Raw genomic sequence first — 23869 nt, 5'->3', positions numbered from 1 at the left:
GCCTTTTAGTTACTGAATTTCAATTCTTGGAAATGGTGATCACCTCCTTCCAGGGTTTTCTGCCACACAGCTCTCAGACTCTGAGCTCTTTCCATCTTTTCCCAGAAGTCAGTCGCTTCTTAATTATGTTGTGCTGCCCAGTCTTTGAACTGTAACCAACTGGCCCACATGCTGGGATGATCAAAATACAACCAGTGCCCGGAACTGACTGAGAGGAAACAAACCTAATTCACTCAGGTTCAAATGGGAAGTTGCACTTGAACCCAGCATACTGCTTCCCTCTCTCTGAAGGCCTTTTCCAGTCACCAGAATTTTCTAGTTTTGCTGTTGGGAGCTTGAATTAGCTTTGTTATTTAACACCTAAGACTTCTAACATTTTTTACTTAAAATTTTTTTTTAATTTAGAGTATGATTGCTTTCCACTGTTGTGTTGGTTTCTGCTGTACAACAGTGTGAGTCAGCTCTGTGGACACGTCTGTCCCCTCCTCTCGAGCCTCCCTCCCACCCCCCACCCCACCCCTCTAGGTCGACGCGGAGCGCTGAGCTGAGCTCCCTGTGCTGCACAGCCGCCTTCTGCTAGCGTCTGTGTCACACACGTGGTGTATATGTCGATGCTAGTCTCTCGGTCTGTGCCCCCGCCCCGTGTCCACAAATGCCTATGCCTGCATCTCTATTCCCGCCCTGCAAATAGGCTCATCAATACCATTTTTCTAGATGCCATATGCATGCACTAATGCACAATATTTGTTTTTCTCGTCCTGAGTTAGTTCACTCTGTAAGCTCCTATGCAAAGTAAATTGTGGGACAAGCTTTCTACAAAGCAATTTCATCATGTACATCAGGGATATTTTAAGTTTATACCCTTCAACTCAATCACCTCCCTTCTAGAATCCATCCCAAGCCTCAGAATCTAATGAAATAATCACAGATGACACCAATGACGTAGACGTAGAGATACTCATCATGGTGCTATTTTAAATAATAGGAACAATGAAAACACCAATTTTAATATAAAGGAATGGCCAAAAAAATCAATTTCACATCTTTGTGAAGGAACATTTTACAGGCATGAAGATCATATGTTTAAAGAAGTTTTGATAATATTGTAACATGTTCATGAAATAGTAAGTTAAAAACGACACACTGAGGACTTCCCTGGAAGCCCAGCAGCTACAACTCTGCACTATTACTACAGAGGATGAAGGTTTGATCCCTGGCCAGGGAACTAAGATCCTACAAGTGGCCCAGAGTGGCCAAAAAAACAAAAACCTATGTATTGTAGAGGGGCTTCCCTGGTGTCTTAGCAGTAAAGAACCTGCCTGCCAAGGCAGCAGATGCAGGTTCCATCCTTGGGCTGAGAAGATCCCCAGGAGAAGCAAATGCCCACCCACTCCAGCATTCTTGCCTGGGAAATCCCATGGACAGAGGAGCCTGGCGGGCTGCAGTCCAGTGTCTCAAAGAGTCAGACCAACTTACCAATTAAACAACAACAGCATATAGTGAAGAATACCAAATCTGTAAAACACGCACACTCGTCTGGGCCGTATGTATATACTTTGCAAACACACAGTAAACAGAGGAGTGTTTTTGCTGTTTTGTTTGTCGTGTAGGCCCAGAACCTAGATGAGGCCTCTCAGGCACGGCACCTCCGACACTCGGGCTGGCCCGTCCTCTGTCGCGGGGCCACCTGTGCATTGGAGGGTGGCCAGTAGATGAGGCCTCTCAGGCGCGGCACCTCTGACACTCGGGCTGGCCCGTCCTCTGTCGCGGGGCCACCCTGTGCATGGTGGGGTCAGTAGCACCTTGGCCTCTACCCTCTAGGGGTCAGTGTTGCCCCTCCACCCACGCAGCTGCAATAACCAACAAGCCTCCAAATGCTGTCGAATGTCCTTTGCAGACAAAAATCAGCCCCGGTGGAGAACCACTGGACATATCAAGTAACACTGACAGGACTTCCCTGATGGCGCAGGGGATAAGACTCCGCCGGCCAGTGCAGGGAACATGAGTTCGATCCTGGTTCGGGAAGAGTCCACATGCCACGGAGCAACGAAGCCCATGCACCACAGTTACTGAGCTCAGCCCTGGAGCTGGAGAGCCACAGCTACTGGGCCCATGCACCGCACCTGCTGAAGCTCACACACCGCGAGCCTGTGCTCCGCAACGAGAGAAGCCACGCAGTGAAAAGGCCACGCAAGGAGACCAAGCATAGCCCCTGCTCGCTGCAGCTAGAGACCGCCTGAGCAAAGCGGTGAAGACCTGGTGCAGTTGAAATAAAGAAGTAAAAATTATATAAAAATAATAATAATGCTGTTTAATAATTGGATGAATTAGAAAAGATGCGTAGAAATGTCAGTAGTGACCTCTTATCAATATGATTATTTCATTTTAATCCATCATTATGTTTTCCCAAATTTTCCACCATACCAGGTCCTACTCATAACCCCTCAATCACAATTCCAAAATCCAAAACCCACAAAACTTGTTTGACAGCAAATCTGGATTCCTCTGAATTTACCTGAGGGCTTTCATGAACCCAGGTGGCATGAATATTCATACATTTCTTCAAAGAAGTGTTCATGTGTTATTTCATATTCAGTGTAAACAAAACATATCTAAAAATCTGGAAAGACCTGGTGTACACAGCACACCCAGCTCCCAGGTGTGGGGCTGTATTACTTCTACAATCAGCAAAACAAACAAACGAAAGCATGAAAAGCATCGTGATACTCATCGACTCAACAGAGTAGAGCAAATTGAAGAGGAATTATTATGTAAACACTCAGCCAAAAACTTCTCTCCAAAAAGCGAATTCAGTCCATTTCAGTTGCTCAGTCGTGTCCGACTCTTTGCAACCCCATGAACCACAGCACGCCGGGCCTCCCTGTCCATCACCAACTCCCGGAGTTCACTCAGACTCACATCCATCGAGTTGGTGATGCCATCCAGCCATCTCATCCTCTGTCCTCCCCTTCTCCTCCTGCCCCCAATCCCTCCCACCATCAGAGTCTTTTCCAATGAGTCAGCTCTTCGCATGAGGTGGCCAAAGTACTGGAGCTTCAGCTTTAGCATCATTCCTTCCAAAGAAATCCCAGGGCTGATCTTCAGAATGGACTGGTTGGATCTCCTTGCAGTCCAAGGGACTCTCAAGAGTCTTCTCCAACACCACAGTTCAAAAGCATCAGTTCTTCAGCACTCAGCCTTCTTCACAGTCCAACTCTCACATCCATACATGACCACAGGAAAAACCATAGCCTTGACTAGACGAACCTTTGTTGGCAAAGTAATGTCCCTGCTTTTGAATATGCTATCTAGGTTGGTCATAACTTTCCTTCCAAGGAGTAAGCGTCTTTTAATTTCATGGCTGCAATCATCATCTGCAGTGATTTTGGAGCCCCCGAAGATAAAGTCTGACACTGTTTCCACTGTTTCCGCATCAATTTCCCATGAAGTGGTGGGCGTTGTAGTCAGCCTCCTGTACAGGTGAGGAGACACGCACGCCCGAAGCTGGAAATGCTGGTGCGCGTGAGGATGTGGTCTGTGTGATCGGCTCCTCTCTGAGCCCTCTCTTGATTCTGAGACACAGCACAGCGCCGGGCAGGGTCAGCCTCTTCCTAGTATGAAATTAATCTCTTAAAAGACCAAAGTCATCAGAATTCTACCTTTAAAAGGACATTAAGCAAGGTGGGGCTTAGCAGCAGCTAGATAAGATCCGCGGCTGACTGATAGATGTTCAGCTGCCACGCAGAAACCATCACGGGCGGTGACATAACACTCTGCCGTCTGTAGGATGCACTGATGAAATCGTGGGGACAGAGGTTCTGGAGAAAGAGTGCTTGGGTTCCAACCGGCTTCATCATCGGCTACTTGCAAGTCCATTAAAGGTTCTGTGGCTGCACAGAACCTCATTTGTAAATGTCCTCATTTGTAAATGCGAACCACACGCGGACCTCCGTCACAGGTCCACTGTGAGGATGGGAGTGCTCACACAGGGAGAGTGTTGAGAAAGGGGTCCCGTGCTAAGGGCCCAGAGAGTCTCTGTCCTCGCCCCCCAGGGCATCCTCCTAAGTGCTGGCTGATCCGATTGCTCTCTGCCCCGGTGAGCCAGTGCAGAGAGGCATGAGAATCCAGAGTCTGTATGCGGACGGGCTTGGTGGCACGTTCCTGCACATCCAGCCTCGCGCTGTGTGACAGGGCAAAGCCGCTTTCGTTCTCTGCCTCTCGGCTTCCTCATAGATCAATCTCAGTAACAACCATCGTTGTGGAGTCGTTGAGAGACACGAACGGGCTGTGGGGTGAGCCCCGCTCAGCTCAGTCATTTCTCAGTAGCGGTGGCTGTGTCTATTGACATCCTGTCCTACTGATAAGAAACCGGGAAGCAGAAAGTTCAGGAAACAAACCCCTAAAGATGCAGGATCCTCCTCAGTCCTTTCCATAAGCACGAGACCTCCCCGGGGTGTCACACTGACTGCTGCTGGGATACAGATGACGGGGATACACAGTCATGCGCTGCGTTTCCCAGTCGTGGGGTTATTCTCTTGGTTTCTGCCTGTGCCAGCGAATCAGTCTCCCATTTACTAAGGTGGCAAAGTTTCCTTCTATGAATGTAACTGTTGGCTTTTGTTTGTTGTTTAGTAGCTGTGTCCAACTCTTTGTGACCCCAAGGACTGTAGCCCACCAGGCTGCTTTGTCCATGGGATTTCCCAGGCAAAAATACTGGAGTGGGTCACCATTTCATTCTCCAGTGGATCTTCCTGGACCAGGGATGAAACCTGCGTCTCCTGCACTGGCAGGCGAATTCTTTACCACTGGGCCACCAGGGAAGCCCATAAACGTAGGTAAGTAGTCAGAAATACTATGTATTAATATCATTTTCTTGATATTAATATTAGCAATGTAATAGTAAGTAGTAGATTTAAAGAAAAAGATTAAGTGAATATTAGACAAGGCAGAGACAGATATGGCGAAAAATCATGACGTTTGTGTGTGAATGGCTGTGTGTGAGAGGCTGTGGTTGACCACATCTGGTGATTAAAATAGCCCAGCAGGATGGTCAAAGGGCCTCCAGAGGGCTGCAGGCAACGACAGCCTGTGTGATTCACCCCACACTCCACATTCCTTCTCACTGAATCCCTCCTTTCTCTGAGAACACGTCGACCTTGAGAACATCAAATTCTTGACAGACTTCCTAACCACAAATTAGAACCATGTTATCAACTGTCTTGGTCTCCCATTTTAAGTCCTGCCTAATTTCCCATTTTATGTCATTAGCTGGTGTGTGTGTGTTAGAGAGCGGATCCATGTGAACACAGGTCATACTTTCTTCCTTACATTACCTACTTCAGTAGTAGACACACGGGTGACTTAACCATGAGTTATGTGGATGCACGGCTGTTCCTAATTCCCCCAATAACTTGATGAGGTAGAAATAATTACATGCCAGTTTTTATAACTGGGGAAGAATTTGAGGCTTAAAGAGGTGCTGTGGGCCCAAGGTAAAGCAGCTAGAACCAGAAGTTGAGCCTGAGTGGTCGTCTGAACTTGGAACCTAGATCCTAAGTGTTATAGAACATTGAATACACTTTAAAAGTTGCCTCGGACGGATGGATGAAAGGAAGGAACAGGAGAGGCATAAAGAGGCAACAGGACTATCTTGGAATAACCCTGAATCCATGTCATGGGTTCTACTACATACGTGCTAAGCACCCAGCAGACATTACGTTTAATCCTCATATAACATGTCTGCTCAGATAAAGGGTAACATGGAGACGCCATAGAGGTTTGCTATTAAGACATCTGCTGCTGAGACCAAAGACCCTGAAGTCAGACAAACTGGGGGCCAATCCTGGATCGGCCCCTTAAAAGCTAAGCAAACTTGGGCTGGCTGTTTCTCCTGCCTGGGCCTCAGTTTCCCCACCCGTGATGGGGTGATGATAGCGACACGTGTCTAGTCACTCAGTCGTGTCTGACTCTTCGCGACCCCATGGACTGCAGCCCACCAGGCCTCTCTGTCAAGATTCTCCAGGCAAGAGTACTGGAGTGGGCTGCCATGCCCTCCTCCAGGGGTCTTTTGAACCCAGGGCTCCCACACTGCAGGCAGGTTCTTTATGACTGAGCCACCAGGGAAGCCCATCCGCTCCACAGGGGTCCTGGGAGCAGCAGATGACACCGTGTGTCCCGGGGGCCCGTTTTTGCATCTTGTTCCAGGGTGTGTTCCTTGTCATGGTTTCCTCTGTTGGAGTGATCATACTTGCAAACCTCAGAACTGAGCTATCAACCCAGGTCCATTTGAAGAGCGTGAGGAAGTTGGGAGTTGAAGTCGAACTTGAATGGAGGGAGTGTATTAATAGTTGGCAGACTGATGGCACCCCAGAAAGGGGCATATCCTAACCCCCCAGAACTTGGAAATACGTCACCTTCACTGGCAACAGGGAATAGAGTTTGCAGCTGGAGCCACGCTTGCTCCTCAGTAGACTACGGTAGGGAGTCGGCCTACAGGGAAGGCAGCGGGGAAGTCTGAATTTTCCAGGTGGTGCCGGTGTAATCACACAGCCCTGGAAAGTGTTAAAAGCGGGAGAGCACGGCCCTACAAAGCAAGTCAAGACGGGATCCATGTTTCCGGCTTTGAAGATGCAGGAAGGCTCCAGGGAGAGGCCGGAGTCCGATTCTCCCCTGGGGCTTCCAGAAGGGGCGCGCTCCACCCACACTTTGATCATTAGCCCAAAGAGGGCTAGGTTGGACATCTGACCTCCAGAACTGTAAGATAAGTGTATACTTTTTAAAGTGGTTTTTTTTTTTTTTTTTGATGTGGGTCATTTTTTAAAGTCTTAATTGAACTTGTAACAGTGTTGTTTTGTTTTCTACATTTTGGTTTCTCGGCCACAAGGCACATGGGATCCTAGCTCACCAAGCAGGCGTTGAACCCACAACCCCTGCGCTGGAAGGGGAAGGCTACCTACAGGAGCGCCAGGGAGGCCCCAGGCTCATACTGTTCTAAGGTTCGTGCTGGAGGTGCTGCTGTGACAGCAGCCCTGGGAAACGCATCCAGAAGGAAAGATCCGACTCTGGCCTCAGCTTTACAGGAATCGAGAAGTCTGGGCAGTTCGTCTCAGGGAGGCAGCTTGGTTTCACTCGCCATCTAAAAATAAAAGCAGAGACAGCCACTGATTGTGCGTCTCCCGCCCGCCTGCATGCTGGAACCCCAGGGCTCACCCGGGGGTCTATGCAGACTAATGGGGGAGGTGGGCTTCCGGCTTGACAGCCAGAGGAGGGGCACCCCGGGATGTGGGCGGGGTGGGGGGTGGGCAGCCACCAGCAGTTTCCACCTGGGAGCAGGTGGAAGGCGTTTCTAGCTGAGTGGAGGAAACTGTCTTGTTTTGGGTTTTTTTTTTTTTTTTGCAAGACCAGGAAATAGGCTTTCTAGTGTCCGAACTCCGGAGAAGGCAATGGCACCCCACTCCAGTACTCTTGCCTGGAAAATCCCATGGACGGAGGAGCCTGGTGGGCTGCAGTTCATGGGGTCGCTGGGGGTCGGACACGACTGAGCGACTTCACTTTCACTTTTCACTTTCATGCATTGGAGAAGGAAATGGCAACCCACTCCAGTGTTCTTGCCTGGAGAATCCCGGGGACGGGGGAGCCTGGTGGGCTGCCGTCTATGGGGTCGCACAGAGTTGTACATGACTGAAGCGACTTAGCAGCAGCAGCAGCAGCAGTGTCCGAGCTCCGGGGCTCACGGAGGAGGAGTGATCACGTAATTTTCCTTCACGCCAGAGCTTTGGTTAGAACAGGAAATGAGTTGCCCGGCCATTGGCAGCTGACAGACATCAGGGCACCGTGGCTTCCCCTGTTCCTTTGCAAACCTGACCAGCTTAACTGCGGGCAGGAGAGGCTGGCCCTCAGAGACTGGCCCACCTGTAACGGGAGATGGTCTGTTTGAAGTTCAGTTGTTCCCTCTCATTGTCCGAGTGCCTGTAAGATCTGCACACGGAGCACAGATCTTAACTGTTCTGAGTTTTGACAATGATACACACCGCTGGGTGTATATAACTAACATCCACCCAAAACAAGTCACAGACTGTATTCATTGCCTCCTGTCCTTTTCTGGGCAACACCAACTACCACCCCCACCCCCCAAGAGGCAACTGCTGATCCGCTTTGGTTGCCATAAATTAGATTAGTTTTTCTTGACTTTCACATAAACAGCAGCATACACCGTGGGTCTGTCTTTTCACTTTGCATATTGGGAGATTCATCTGTGTCATTCCGTGATCAGTAGTTGTTTTCATTTTAATACTGAGTAGGTACATCCAGTGAATGCACCTTAGTTCTAAAAACCTGTTCTGTTGTTCATGCCATTTGGGTTGTTTCCGGTTTGTGGCTGTGATGAATACAAGTGTTGTAGACTTCCACGTATAAGTCCGCCATGTGGACACTTGTTTTTATTTCTCTCGCGTAGTTCCGAGGAGCAGAATCGCAAGAACCTGCCCGACAGCTCTCCAGAACTGCTGCACTTCTGTCAGGAATTAAACAAGAGAACCAAAGCAAATGTTTGAGGCGCTGCTCCTTCACCAACACTGACTGTTCTTTGTAAAGGGTTTGTTTTCTTCTTCTTTTTTGCTTTTCTAACATGTGTGAATTGATTGTATCTCCTTGTGGGTTTAAATTGCATTTCCCTGATGACTAATGGTAAGTACTTTTTCAGGGGCTGATTGGCCACGCTTATATCTTTTTCTAAGATCTTCAAATAATTAAGTGTATTTGGATTTAGGCAAAAATAGGCATGAAAACTAGAGTTAAGTCCTATAGGAGGTTAAAGTCCATAAACATCAGTATGAATTTATTCATGAATTTTGCACTTTTTTTGTACTCACTTTTGCACACGTGCAGAGTGCTGAGCACATTACAAGTCAGACCACGAGGATGCTAAATTCCGAAACATCTCTTTTAACTCCAAAAATTACTAAATTCCTAAACATTTATTTCAACTTCAAAAACTGTCTCAGCTGATTTTCCAGGGATAAAATGTGTCTCATTCTTTAGTTTTTACATTTCCTCCAAGTGTTGTCAAGTGTACCTTAGTATATGGAACTTCACAGACTCACAAAAGTTATGGGGGGGGGGGTCATCATTTATTTTACAAAAAATATGCTGACAAAGAAGCCTGCCTAGACCTTTTGTGAAGTGTCTGAGGTTTTCTGCTCATTTAATATGTACATTTGTCTTGTATCAGTTGTAGGAATTCTTTGTGTATTCTAGGTGAAAGTTCTTTATCCCATACAGGTAGAAACATTTTCTCCCCGTCTGTAGCTTGTCTATTTTCTTCCTAGAATCTTTGGACAAGCAGAAACGTTTTATTGTTCAATTTATTTTATGATTCTGTGTCCAAAGAAATCTTTGCCTAACCCAAGTTACAAAGAAGCTTTTCTAATCTTCTAGAAGATTTCTAGTCCTAGCATTTACATTTAGTTCTGATTCATCTCAAATTTATTTTTGTGTCTGCAGTTAGTGTGAAAGATGAAATCAACAAATTCCATGGCCAGTGCTGTGGAGACATCAGGGTGACGGTTCTAAGTTCAGAGTCTAGGGCCGCATTCAGCAAATCCTTTTCTTTATACAGAAACAAGCCAGATAGTGAATATTTTTGGCTTTACAGGCCGCATGGTCCCCGTTGCAATTTCTCAACGCTGCCTTTGTAGTGCAAAAGCAGCTATAAACAACATGTCAACACAAGGGCACAGCTGTGTTCCAATGCAACTTTATGGGCAATTGATAATGAAATTTGAATATCATATAATTCTTATATTTCATGAAATATTATTTTATTTTTTAACCAGTTAGAAAATTTTTTAAATCATTTTTAGCTTATGGACTATCCACAAACAGCAGCAGGATTTGACCTGCAGCCTCTGGCCGCAGCTGGCCAAGCCCTGGGCGACCGGCAGGGCAGATGTTCAGCACAGAGGAGGACATGCTGTGACAGCAGCGAGAGAGCGGAGAGCTGCGTGCTGCGGGCGGGGGCGTAACAGACCCGGGTAATCTACTTCGGACAAGATCAAAAGGAATTATAACTAAACCACAATGAGATACCACTTCACACCCAGTAGGATGGCTATTACTTTGTTTTTTTTAAGTGTTGGTGAAGATGTGGAAAAATTAGAACGTTGGTGCCTTGCTGGTGGGAATGTAAAATGGTGCAGCCCGTGTGGAAAGTCCGTAAAAGTTAAATAGAATTACCATATGATTCAGCAATTCCCCTCCCAGGTAAATACCCAAAGAATGGGAAGCAGAGACTCAGATCCCTGTCCACCAGCGCCCACAGCAACACTGCTCACAGTGACCGAGAGCCGGAAACGACTCGCGTTCATAACAGCTGAGTGAGTACAGAGGAACAGACTGCAATGGAATATTATTCAGCTATAAAGACAGGGAGGTTCTACTACGTGCTGCAACGTGGATGAAACTCGAAAGCATTATGCTAAGTGAAATAAGCCAGACACGAAAGAACAGACGTTGCACGATGCCACTAACCTGAAGTGATACAGAACAGGTGGATTCAGAGAGAAGGAAGGTGTAGGTGAGATCACCAGGAGCTGGGAGGAAGCGGGAGTCATTTATATTAGTACAGAGTTCCTACTTGCGATGATAAAAGAGCTTCAAAAATTGTCAGTGGTGATGGCTGTATAACATCCATCGGTGAAAATACACCGAATGCCCCTGGATTGTACACTAGCATTGTTAAATGGTAAATTCTGTCATCTTGTATTGTGGCAAAATACTCATAGGTTGAAAAGTTAAAGGAATTGTGACTAAAAGTCTTACTACAGTGCCCTGTACTAAGCGTTCGGTTCAGTCCAGTCGCTCGGTCCTGTCTGACTCTTTTGCAACAGCATGGACTATGGCCGACCTCTGTCCATAGGATTTTCCAGGCAAGAATACTGGAGTGAGTTGCCATTTCCTTCTCCAGGGGATCTTCCTGACCCAGGGATCAAACCTAATAGTGTCACATATTAATTCATTTGATCTCAACACTATGTGGTAGGTAGGTGTTGCTATTATTATTAAACCCATTTTATTGGACAGGGAGGCCTGGCGTGCTGCAGTTGGTGGGGTCACAAAAAGTCGGACACGACTGAGCAACTGAGCTGAACTGAAGTGATAGGTGAGGAAACTGAGGCGTTAGTCTCAACAAAAAGCCGCACCTCTAGTGACTCTCAGAACCAGGGTTCAAACCCCAGCAGCCCGCCTCTAGGTTTGTGCTTTCAGCTACCGCACTCCACTGCCTCTAAAAGCAGTGATTCTCTGGGTTTTGGCTGAACTCGTTTCCTGGGATGCATTTAAAAGTCCCCGTGGCCAGGGAGCCCCTGTTTGAATCAACCTGTGGAGGCTGGACCAGGCATCACGAACTGTACAAGCACCGCAGGCCCTGCCAATGTGTAGCCAAGGTGAAGATAACTGAGATGGCATTACAGCCTTGACCTCAGACAGGAGCAGGGCTCAGGCAGGCGGGGCAGGGGAGAAGATTTCACCCCAGGCCATCTGCTGTCTGAGTCGTGGGTCTTTATCAAACCACTCTGGTCTTTTTCCTATGTGAGGATGATGACATGAGTCCTCAACAGGAAAAAGCATACCTCGTGTTTACTAAGCAACAGTGCCCCAAGCATGACCCTACAGGCTTCTCATACTTTGTCTCCATTCACCTTCACAGTGATCTTAGCATGTAAATGCCACACCCCCATTTCACAGATGAGGCAACTGAGGCCTGAAGGGAGTGAGCTGCTTGCCCAGGGCCGCACTGTTACTGAGAGGCAACATGCGGCTGGCCAAGCTCAGCCCGCAGCCTGCCTGCCCAGCGAAGTCGGTCAAGGGCGTCCCAGCAGGAACAGTGAGAAGGAGCGTGGCTGGTTTTGTCTTGTCTTCTGTATGCATCCGCCTATGGCAAGGCGTCTTGTCTGAGTCAGGACGTGGGTGCTCCGTGGCTCAGCGCTGCGCCAAGGAGGTTTGTCGGTCAATCTGAATAATCTCACTCTGGGGTGGAGAGCAGGCCTGACGCTGGGAGAACTGTCTTGGGGAAGTTCAATGTACGAACAGCATCAGCTGGACTCTGACAAGTAGATGCACAAGGCCCCTGGTCCGGGGACAAGGTGGCAGAGAGCGTGTGTATGTTCCTAGGTCTCGATCACGTTGACTGTGTCCACAACATAGAGCCAGCCTGGCTAGGGAAATGGGCTGACCCCAGGGGGACGCCACACAGAGAAGAGTCCCTTGATCTTTTGCTCTGATTCTGAAAGTCTGAAGCCACATCTTGCTAATTCATCACTCTGCCTCGAGAACAGTGTCTGCCACTCAGGGTGTGTGCGCCTGCTCAGTTAAGTCGTGTCGGACTCTCTGCAATCCCATGGACTGCAGCCCACCAGGCTTCTCTGTCCATGGGTTTCCCAGGCAAGAATACTGGAGTGGGTTGCCATTCCCTTCTCCAGGGGATCTTCCCGACTCAGGGATCAAATCCGCATCTCCTGTGTTGCAGGCGGATTGTTTACCACTGAGCCACCAGGAAAGCCCGGCTTGCCGGATGGCTGCTCGTTAAAATTTGTGCATCGGGAGGGCGGGGCGGATCCCTGAGGACAGGAGAATGAGCTGAGATCCTGGCTGAACACTTGTTAACAAATAAAGGGATGAAGGAAAGAATGTCCCAAGGGAAGAAAAATCCCTGTTCCAAGTTCAAATTAAGCCTTTCGATTATGTTACCCATGACTGATGAGAAAACCGAGGTTCAAAGAGGTCCAGTGATTTTGCCGACTACCACGTCGCTGGAAAGTACCGAAACCTGGATTTGAACTTGGGTCTCCGGGTTTCTGTGCTGCACAAACAAGAGGACCATGCAAGTGAACAGAAAGAATGGCAACACGGGGACCCTAACCATCATCACCAGTGACAAAAAGTCATAATAGGAGCACAAGCTAGGATTTATTAAGAGCTATGGTTTTTCCAGTGGTCATGTATGGATGTGAAAGTTGGACTGTGAAGAAAGCTGAGAGCCGAAGAATGGATGCTTTTAAACTGTTGTGCTGGAGAAGACTCTTGAGAGTCCCTTGGACTGCAAGGAGATCCAACCAGTCCATTCTGAAGGAGATCAGTCCTGGGTGTTCTTTGGAAGGACTGATGCTAAAGCTGAAACTCCAATACTTTGGCCACCTCATGCGAAGAGTTGACTCATTGGAAAAGACCCTGATGCTGGGAGGGATTGGGGGCAGGAGGAGAAGGGGACGACAGAGGATGAGATGGCTGGATGGCATCACCAACTTGATGAATATGAGTTTGAGTAGACTCCGGGAGTTGGTGATGGACAGGGAGGCCTGGTGCGCTGCGATTCATCGGGTCACAAAGAGTCGGACACAACTGAGCGACTGAACTGAACTGTGCCAGGAAGTGGTCTGTGAGTTTGAAATTCTTTCTCTCTACAGAATCTTCTCCAGAAAACCTACGGAATGGAAGTTGCAGAAATGAGGCCCAGAGACATCAGCAAGCCTCAGTTCACACGGTTAAATAAGGAGCAGAGCAGAAAACCAGACGCGGAGTCTCAGACTCAAAGTTCAGCCACTGTTCTGTCAGTCCAGTCGGTGTCAGGCAACCGGCTTTGCTTGTCATCAGGTTGATAAGTATTATACTTTTGTTTCTGGGGCTTTTAACGTTTCTATTTTAAGAGAACTCTCACAGTCCTTTGGCAACAGTTTCCACTCTTCAAAACCAGGTGTTTTGGTGTCCTGTCTGAGTGATGGCAATGTTTCTAGTCACAGCTGTGAAAATGTAATCAATAGATCGCTGCAAAGAACATGAAGTCTTGCTTCTCTGACGGTGTCAGCGTGGGGTCTACACCCCCGCACACTTGACCCAGGCCCCCTGGCGCTGGTCAGGAAGGAAAAGGGGCTTCTCCCCTTACTGGTGCTTCCATCCATGGGGACAGAGCCCATCGCCTAAAACTCCTGGCCTTGTCTGCCCTTCCCCGACTCCTCTCCTGGAGGAGAGGATTACCTAGTAGGTAAATTGGGGAAGAATCGAGTCATCCTCTGCTCCCTGTCTCCTCGTGGACGGGGGAGTTGTTCTCGGCTCCTGTGTTGGAATTGGAAGATTCATTTCATTCTGGGGTCCACGTGGGGAAGCCCAGTGGCCCCCAGATATCTGCCATAGAGGTGATAAATCTACCATAGACTTATCAGCCATAGAGGTGATGTTTAGGCTCCCACCTGCACTATAGATCGGATGTTTGTGTGTTCCTCCCCTTCTCAAATTTCTGTGTTGAAAACTGATCCCCACTGTCACGGTATTAGGAGATGCAGGCCTTTGGGAAGTAATTAGGTCATGAAGGAGGACCCCCACGAGTGGATTAGTGTCACTCACTTGTATCTGACTCTTTTTGACCCCATGGACTGTAGCTCACCAGGCTCCTCCCTCCATGGAATTCTCCAAGCAAGAACACTGGAGTGGGTAGCCTATCTCTTCTCCAAGGGATCGTCCCGACCCAGGATTCAAACCAGGGTCTCCTGCGTTGCAGGCAGATTCTTTGCCAACTGAGCTATCAGGGAAGCCCTAGCAAAAGCCTTAATCGAGACCAAACAGAGTTTTCACTTCCAATCTTTTGAGAAGTTAGAAGGGGGTCAGCTGTTTTGGAGGAGCCCAGCATCTCTTTCTCGCTGCTTGGGTTACAGTGCCCTGATTGTCCTTTGAGGAATTACCCAGCCCACCGTGAGTAGTCACGTCAGTGGGACTGTCAGGACACCCTGCCGTTTCCTAGCCGAGGGATGAATCCACAGCCAAGACAGACACGGGGACGGTCCATCTCCACCAGAGTGAGGCAGGGTGGAGAGCACACTGCAGCCCCCCACTCTGGGAGAGTATTTCCGAGGTGCCTGCCTGCTCCCCAGGTGCCCGGGACAGCTCTGGCTCTCGGCCTCTCTGTCCCCTTCCCTCTCCAGCTCTCCATCCCTTTTCCTTTCTTTCTCCCTTGGCTCTCAGTTCCCCACCTGTTTGTGACTCAATATCAGCCCATTAAACTCTGCTCAACACAAATGAGTCAGAGTTGTTTGCCTTTGCAAGAGAAAATACCAACCCCTCCAGTTTAAACGTGGACTGAAAGATTTAGAACCTTGGTTTCCACGCCCTCATCTAACAGCTGGAGAAATTAAAGTTAAGAGGAGACTTTCAAATCAGGGGTCAAGGAGGCCTTGTGACTTGATGATTAAAAGCACAAGCTCTTGAGACAACTGGTCTGGACATAAAGCCCGCCTCTGCCATTTTGTAGTTATTAATTGATATGGGACATATGGCTTTCCAAGTTTCAGGTCCTCATCTCTTAATATAAGATAAGAATAGCACCTAGCTCCCAGGGCTGGGAATGCTATGAAGTGCATAATAACCTTTGGCTGTTATTTTAGTGATTATTCCTCTAGGTTTCTTCTAAGAAGTCAAGCAAAACAGGAATGTAAATAGAAAAAAAAAAAAAAAAGATGCTGAGCAGGAAGGCATTGAAGAAAGCCTTTCTCCAAAGGGATGTTTATTTCAGAGGCAAGCAGGGGGAAGCTCAACCAGCTGTTTTCCAGGAAATCATCCACTTAACCCAGGGTGAGCTCTAAATTTTAATGACCGGCTAGCGTTGAAAGACTGCAGAAAGAAGAAAAAAAAAAGGATGAGGATGTAAAAGCCAACCACACACTGCATAAACTCCGAAGTCTCCAATATTTAGTCAGATTCCTGAGTTTGGAGGTGGTTCCCATCACCATCAGGAAAAGAGTCAATCATCACGGCAACTGGCAGCCAAAAACTGAGCTCAACAGTAAGTATCAGAAATCAAGTTCAAGGTTCACTAGGATCTTGGAGCAGTTAGATATAAATGATTAATCCGCACCCGCTGGACTAGAAGTTTGGGGGTGGGGCTTTGCCTTGGAAGCTTCTCCAAGCTCCCCCTTCCCTGTCCACCCAAAGCTTCTCATCTCAGCGCAAATGCCACCTCCTCCGAGAAGGCTTACTACTTCTCTCTAAGGGAGCTACACTCTCAGAGTGTTCCTTTTCTTCCTAGCAGTCCAGAGTTTGTAATGAGATACTTTTTGTGATTGTTGGATCAGCTGCTATTCCCAAGTAGACTGCAAGTTCCACGTGACCAGAGATGGTATCTGGTATATATACTACTGTAGATCAGGTTAGATTGGTTTCAGACCCACAATAGTAACTCTGTATGTCTCTGTTGATTTAATGACCTTGGCAATGCTCTATTAATTATCATTCATTCACTCAGCTGATGAGCAGTTACATCTTTAGCGTGTACTTTTCATTCAATTAATTATTAATAACCTATGCTGCTGCTGCTAAGTCGCTTGTCATGTCTGACTCTGTGCGACCCCATAGACCACAGCCAACCAGGCCCTGCTGTCCCTGAGATTCTCCAGGCAAGAACACTGGAGTGGATTGCCATTTCCTTCTCCAATGTATGAAAGTGAAAAGTGAAAGGGAAGTCGCTCAGTCCTGTCTGACTCTTTGCGACTCCATGGACTGCAGCCCAGGAAGCTCCTCCGTCCATGGGATACTCCAGGCAAGAGTACTGGTGTGGGCTGCCACTGTCTTCTCCAAAGTGTTTGCTATCTGCCAGACACAAACGTGAGCGGTGAGGACACAGCCATGACAAAGAGACAAAGATCTGCACCCTCGTGGAATTTAGGGCGAGGAGAGCATCAGTGAACACACGAAGATGACATACCTCCCTGGAGTCTTAAGTGCTTTGGAGAAAAATAGAGAAGAGAAATAGAGAGGGTCAGGATGGGGGCAATTCTGAAGAGAGATGCTGAAACCCCAACACGTGAGGAATACAGTGTGGGGCTTCGCTGGGAGAGGTCGACAGGGAGCCGCAGTGAGGGGCGTGTCCTGGGTCAGCGTGGCCGGAGGGAGACGGGGAGGGGGCCGGGCGGAGGACAGGGCACCCGGGAGCAGACGCAGGCAGGGCCCTGAAAGACTTTAGATTTTGCTCTGACAGGGGGAGTTGCTGGGAAGATACATCTGGAAAGAGAAGTGGGATTTCAGATTATTTTGGATGGAGTTCCTTGACAATCCAGTGGTTAGGACTCTATGCTGTCACTGCTGAGGGCCTGGGTTCAACCCCTGGTCAGGGAACTAAAAATCCTACAGGCTATATGGAGTGCCTAAGTAAATATAAAAAAATATATATATATGAATATATATGTGTGTATATATACATACATATATATGTATATATATATATGAATTCATATATATATGAATATATATTATTGACTGCATATATATTTGAATATCTGAATATACATATTTGATATGTATTTGACAATTGACCGAAATTTGAATACATACATATATATGCATGAAATAGTCTGACTCTGGAGACTAGGTGGAAGGGGGCCCGTGGAGTTGGGAGGGCCTTTTCTCCCTGGCCGGGGGCTGGGCAGGATGTGGTGGTGAGTAGTCGGGCTCTGTGAAGGTAAGGGCACCAGGAGTGCTGAAGGATTGACTGTGGGATGTGAAGGAATAAAGGGGTGCCAGGGTGACTCCAATATCTCTAGCCTAAGCCACTGAATGACAGAGCTCCTTCTATCGGACTGTGAGGAAAGCAGGTCGTGGGGAGATGGTGACGGTGGGGAACGCGGACTGGGGGAGCTGGGTTTCCGGCATGTGCTGTTTCCGACTGTTTATAGCATCCCAGGGGAGGCAGTTACAGGACAGACCCCGTCCTTGCCTCTCTGGGAACCTTTCTCTCAGTGAGGGAGAAACCTGGTCAACAGCGCAACCAACAGGTGATCCACTGCATGAACTAGCGCCGGGCGCCATGACGGCGACGTGGTGGCGGCAATCACGTGATGTGACGGATGGGGGCGCTGGCATCGTAGGTGCTGGGGGCGGCGTTGGTGAGAAGGTGCCAGGAGAGCTGAGACCCGGGCAGGGGCCGCCAGCCAAGTCCCGGGGGAAGGAATGAGCTTGGTGCGTTTGAGAAGCAGAAAAAAGGCAACTCCAGGAGGCTTATCCACAGCTGGGTCTGTCTTTAAAACGTGATGGAAAGGGCGTCCCTGGTGGTCCGGCGGCTAAGACTGTACACTCCCAATGCAGGGGGCCTGGGCTCGATTCCGAGTTGCAGAACTACATCCCACAGGCCACAACTTAAGAGTTCATATGCTGCAACTAAGACCCTGTGCAAACAAGTGACTTGCTTTTTGTTTGTTTGTTTTTTTTAAAAAGAAGACCCTAAAATCATAAAGATTATTATAAATAAACACAATGGGAAGCTGGTGGGAGACTTCCAGGAAGGATGCGGTCACACCTGATTCCCATTTTTTAAAAGAACTTTGGAGGGCTTCCCTGGTAGCTCAGTGGTAAAGAATCCACCTGCCACTGCAGGAGACACGGTTTGATCCCTAGTCCGGGAAGATCCCACATGCCACGAGGCCACAAAGCTCCGTGCGCCGTAACTACCGAGCCTGTGCTCTGGAGCCCGGGGCTGTAACTACTGAGTCCGCGTGCTGCAGCTATTGGCGTCCATGTGCCTAGAGCCTGTGCTCCAAAACAAGAGAAGCTACGGTAGTGAGAAGCCAGGAAACTGCGACTAGAGGAAAAAGCCTGCACAGCACAGCCCCAGGTGAAAGCAAGGCTAACGCTGGAGACTGGACTCGCATAAGAGGGAGCAGGAAGCCCCATTAGGCATCACGCACACAAGCTGGAATCAAGACTGCCAGGACAAATATCGATAACCTCAGATATGCAGATGACACCACCCTTATGGCAGAAAGTGAAGAGGAACTCAAAAGCCTCTTGATGAAAGTGAAAGTGGAGAGTGAGAAAGTTGGCTTAAAGCTCAACTTTCAGAAAACTAAGATCATGGCATCCGGTCCCATCACTTCATAACAAATAGATGGGGAAACAGTGGAAACAGTGTCAGACTTTATTTTTCTGGGCTCCAAAATCACTGCAGATGGTGATTGCAGCCATGAAATTAAAAGACGCTTACTCCTTGGAAGAAAAGTTATGACCAACCTAGATAGCATATTCAAAAGCAGAGACATTACTTGGCCAACAAAGGTCCGTCTACTCAAGGCTATAGTTTTTCCAGTGGTCATGTATGGATATGAGAGTTGGACTGTGAAGAAGGCTGAGCCCCGAAGAACTGATGCTTTTGAACTGTGGTGTTGGAGAAGATTCTGGAGACTCCCTTGGACTGCAGGGAGATCCAACCAGTCCATTCTGAAGGAGATCAGTCCTGGGTGTTCACTGGAATGATGCTAAAGCTGAAACTCCAGTACTTTGGCCACCTCATATGAAGAGCTGACTAACTGGAAAAGACCCTGATGCTGGGAGGGATTGGGGGCAGGAGGAGAAGGGGAGGACAGAGGATGAGATGGCTGGATGGCGTCACTGACTCGCTGGATGTGAGTCTGAGTGAACTCCGGGCGTTGGTAGTGGACAGGGAGACCTGGTGTGCTGCGATTCATGGGGTCGAAAAGAGTCGGACACGACTGAGCGACTGAACCGAACTGAGGCATCACCCAGCCAAACAGGACGCTGACTCAGGTCAGTGGAGGCGGAGGGAACCGGACAGACGCGGGACCTGCCTTGGAGGGGAGACGACAGGATGAGAGGAAGAGGGCCGGGGTGCTGAGGTCTTGGGGTGCATGGGTTGTTGGAGGGCCCCCGGAGCTCAGGGGGAAACTCGGCAGAACAAGGGTGCGGGTTCTCTCTGCTCACCTGACGTGGGACATGACCGAGGGCCGGGGAGCAGGGGAGCAGACTGGCACCTGTCTTTAAAGTGAGTCAAGTCCACATACAGGGTAGCAGACACATGAGAAATAATCGAGCCTGATGACTTTCCCCAAAGTAGCATATCCGGGCAATCAGGCTCCGAAAGCCCCTCTGTGCCCGCTCCATTCACTCCTCACTATCCTTCCCCTAAGGCAACCACTGTCCTCGCCTGACACAGGTCTTATTGACAGCCTTTAAACCTATGATTCACAGATGATATCCGAGGGAAGCGTGGGGCACTTGCTTATGTAATTCTCCGAAAACAGGCTCACTCGGTCTTTTAGGCCGAGCACACTTCTCTCACTCGGAGGCGGGCCTGTCTCCCCTCCTGCCCCTAGGGGGCGCCGCGGAGCCGGCGAGGGCTGGTGGCCGGCGGCCTTTCCCAGCGCGAGGTCCCGCTGCAGAGCGCTGCTGCTGGCGGGTCGTGGGCCTGCTCCGCCCAGCCTCCCCTCTGGGTTTCACTTCACTCGTCCAGTCCCCACAGAGGCTCTGCTTAAGGCACCCTTGCCAGTTCCTAGTTCTTGCGGCGTTTCATACTTGAATGGCGTTACCGCCAATTTTCCTCTGTCCTGGAGATTAATCTCTCTTCTGCTTCTCTTTCCCTCCCTCTCTCCCCTCCTCCTTCCCTCTCACTATTCCTGGGATTATTTCTTTTGGAAATAATTCCCTGTGCACTCTGCCTCCATAAATCTCTGAATCCTGGCCCATGGAACAAGCCTGTATTACAAGGGAACAGAATCAACAGGCAACTGGGAAGCAAGCTTATACCCTCTGCAGTTTCGCCCCAGTAGGAGGGCTAGGTTAACGCGTCCGGGACAAAAGGTTCATCTTTCCAACTGCTTTTACTTTTCGGGAGACCCCCAGTCCCATGTCTTTTTATTAAAGGACTGTTTTCGCCTCCTTGGCTCTGCACATGTTTTCTGCATAATATGAAACAGTAACCTTTAAGTCTTCCACATCCTGGTGTGCTCTGGACTCACAGACCAGTTTTCAGACAGACAGACACAAACACACACACACACCCTGAATCTGTACTAGCTGACTGCTGGCAAAAGAAAACAACTTTCCACTGTTACTTCGGCTCTATTTTTTTTGTAACACCTTAATTGAGATATAATTTACATGCCATAAAATTTACCCGTTTAAGTGTGTAATTCAATCTTTTTTTTTTTTTTTTTCATTTATTTACTGAGGTGTACGCTGGCTGCTTTTTGAAAAAGCAGACACTGGGTGAGCATTTCGACTCCACAGTCCCTCCTCACTTTGAGAGGTGACGTCTAAAGATCAGAGGCCAGATTCTGTTTCACCCCCCAAAATAGTTGTTTTATTCATTGTGCCAGTTACAACTCACTTCCTGTGTTTTGACTCCGAGCTGCAGCCCTGCTTCTTAGAAGCCAGGTGGATTTGGTTTTTTTTTTTACACTGTCAAGAAGTTTCTCTTGTGGTAGAGGAATTTTCTGCTTGCTTTTTTGTTCTGTTAGTGTTTAGTGAGTCTTCAGATCTTTGCTTCATCCGCTGGGCTGATTAGAGAGACGTGAAATGTACCTTTGTGACAAGACAGACTATTCAGACACAGTCAGTATTCAGCGCTCTGCTCAAATGTTCACAGCATTCTGACTGTTGAGACTGGTGAAGAAGGAAGATGCCTAGAAGTATAAGTAGGGCATGGAGGCCTAGAACTTTCCCCTAATATTACAGTCTTCATCTGTCCTTGGGTTTTGACATCTCTGGGTCTTTATTATTTGAGAAACAGAAATGACAATAATCACTTTAGGAGATCTGCCTGAGGATCATGTGAGATAACTCACTTGAAAACATGTAGAATGCTACCAGTTTTTAAAAATCTATTACTGTTCACTGAACACAAATCTTAAAAGGTTTCACTAATGGTATAAGAGCTCTATTTTGGCGAATGTGTATTAAAAAATGCACACTGCCTGCTGTTGCAGAGTGTGCACCTGTTCAACCAATGGCTCAGCAAACTGATAATGAGGCTTGCTGTGTGCCAGGCCCTGGGGAGTCAATGGTGGTTAGGCAGGTAGAGCTGGGTGGAAGAAACACAGCCAATGTATAGTTGAGCAAATAAATACCTAAGTACAAACCATGCAAGGGCTGGGGAAGAAGCTGTTGTGGTGTGTCCTTCTGTGTCTCCAAAGCAACTTAAGATAATGAATATTTTGCTAGTAAACGTATACTCATAGGCACAGAAAATTTTTCTGAAACAATTCATGAGAAATTGGTTATAAGGGTCTCTTTTTGTGACAGAAACCAGCAAAGTACAGAGGGGAATGTCTTCTACTTTTTATTCTGTATGTCTTCTACTTTTCTATACAACTTCAAGTTTCTAACTATAAGCATGTACTTTTATCATTTATTATCCTAGAAAAAAAAATAGATATATCTTTATTAAGCCTATCAGTAGGCTTCTTTGGTCAATAGGCTGAGAGTCCATTTTTATTTTCTTCCTTAGACTTCTATCTAAAAACAACCTTTTATTTTAAATAATAAATGATTAACTGCCTTGAAATACTTGTCATGCCAAACTAATTAAATATTAAATATTACACTTGAAAAGACAAAGGTCATTTACCAGAGTACAAGAATTCATCAACCCACACCAAATCATCACCAGCCTGCTTGTGCCCACAGTCTGCCCAGATGGCACTTTGGTTCAGCAGCTGTTTACTGAGTGCTTACTGGGCACGAGCCACAGTTCTGAGCACTGACCAGTAGATAAAACAAAGCCCTCAGGGAGTTACCCGAGATTCTAGTTGGAGGAAACAGACAAGTAAACCAAATACATATTTACATACAATAAGTGCTAGAAAAAAAATGGCAGCAGGGCTGGCTGGCAAGCGTCCCGGGGAAACCGAGGGTGCTTTTCGCTCATCATTCAGAGTCCATTCTGTAGCTGCATCGCTGCAGAGAAAGGTCGGGAAGCCTGTCTGAGGAGACGCCATTCCAGCCCGGATGGAGAGAAGGGAGGAATGAGCTGTGCAGATAAATGACGCAAGAGTGTTCTCTGCCAGAAGGACGGACCGGTAAAGGGTCTGAAATGGGAGAGCTGGAAACCAGTAAGTACAGGACCATTGTACTGTTTATTCCATGCACTTGTCACAGTGTTCCAAACACTTCACAATTTAAAAAAAGCTAAAGGTGAACACTGACAGCTTTATTACTGTGTACACAGGACTCAGACTGTGTGGTTCTGGACACTGCTTCTCTTTTTTCAATAGTTAACAAAAAAAAGTCAGTGTGGACTACACATCCTAGAAAAAACAGATATATCTTTATTAAGACAAGGTTTAAGATTCTTCAGCCATATTCATGTCATTATGATACATTTGTATTATTCTTACAGTACCTCATAAAATGTGTACTTTATTACTATAGTACACACAATTTAAAAAACTTGTATTGTGGTAAAAAGCGCGTCATGTACACAAACAGTTTTTACCCGTGGGGCTTCCCTGGAGGCTCAGTGGTGAAGAACCCGCCGCCAGTGCCGGAGATGCAGGCTGGATCCCGGAGTGAGGAAGAGCCCCTGGAGGAGGGAATGGCGCCCCTCTCCAGTGTTCTCCCTTGAGAAATCCCATGGACAGAGGGGCCTGGAGGGCTACAGTCCACGGGGCTGCAGAAGAGTCAGACACGACTGAGTGGAAACAGCAGCATCTTGGTCGTATTTAACTGCACAGTTCTGGGGCACCAAGTATATTCTCACCGCTGCACAACTCTTACCGTCAGCCATCTCTTGAATTCTCCACCTTTCCAAACGAAACTCTGTCCCTGTTAAGCACGAACTCCCCACGCCCGCCCCCTGGCCGCCACCGGTGTGCTTTCTGACTCTATGGATTTGTCTGTTCTAGGCATCTCGTACAGTGCAGTTAGAGAGTACTCGTGTGCACCTAAAGCAGACTGGAATAGTACAAGCCCATTTTTGGCCACCGAAAATTAAATTAGTGAATATTAATTACTTCAAGATCATAAGTGAAAGGACCCTGAGACACACTGTCTTCTGTCCACTGCGAGATGCTCAGCGGTCGGAGGGGCACAATGACAGCGGGTG

The 23869-nt window shown here is 47.9% G+C and overlaps 1 long non-coding RNA gene across 1 annotated transcript; it reads left to right on the top strand.

Annotated features, from left to right (window-relative positions):
• The first annotated feature begins 5082 nt into the window (after positions 1 to 5082).
• Positions 5083 to 18930, top strand: LOC139186625 (uncharacterized). The gene is made up of 3 exons (XR_011570302.1): positions 5083 to 6995; positions 8456 to 8593; positions 13461 to 18930. It is a non-coding gene; the product is annotated as an uncharacterized lncRNA (long non-coding RNA).
• The last annotated feature ends 4939 nt before the right edge of the window (positions 18931 to 23869 follow it).

Source organism: Bos indicus, chromosome 13, assembly GCF_029378745.1.
Source record: "Bos indicus isolate NIAB-ARS_2022 breed Sahiwal x Tharparkar chromosome 13, NIAB-ARS_B.indTharparkar_mat_pri_1.0, whole genome shotgun sequence".
Lineage (NCBI taxonomy): Eukaryota > Metazoa > Chordata > Mammalia > Artiodactyla > Bovidae > Bos > Bos indicus.
Note: the sequence above shows the minus strand (reverse complement) of the source record. Positions and strands in the feature narration are given on the sequence as shown.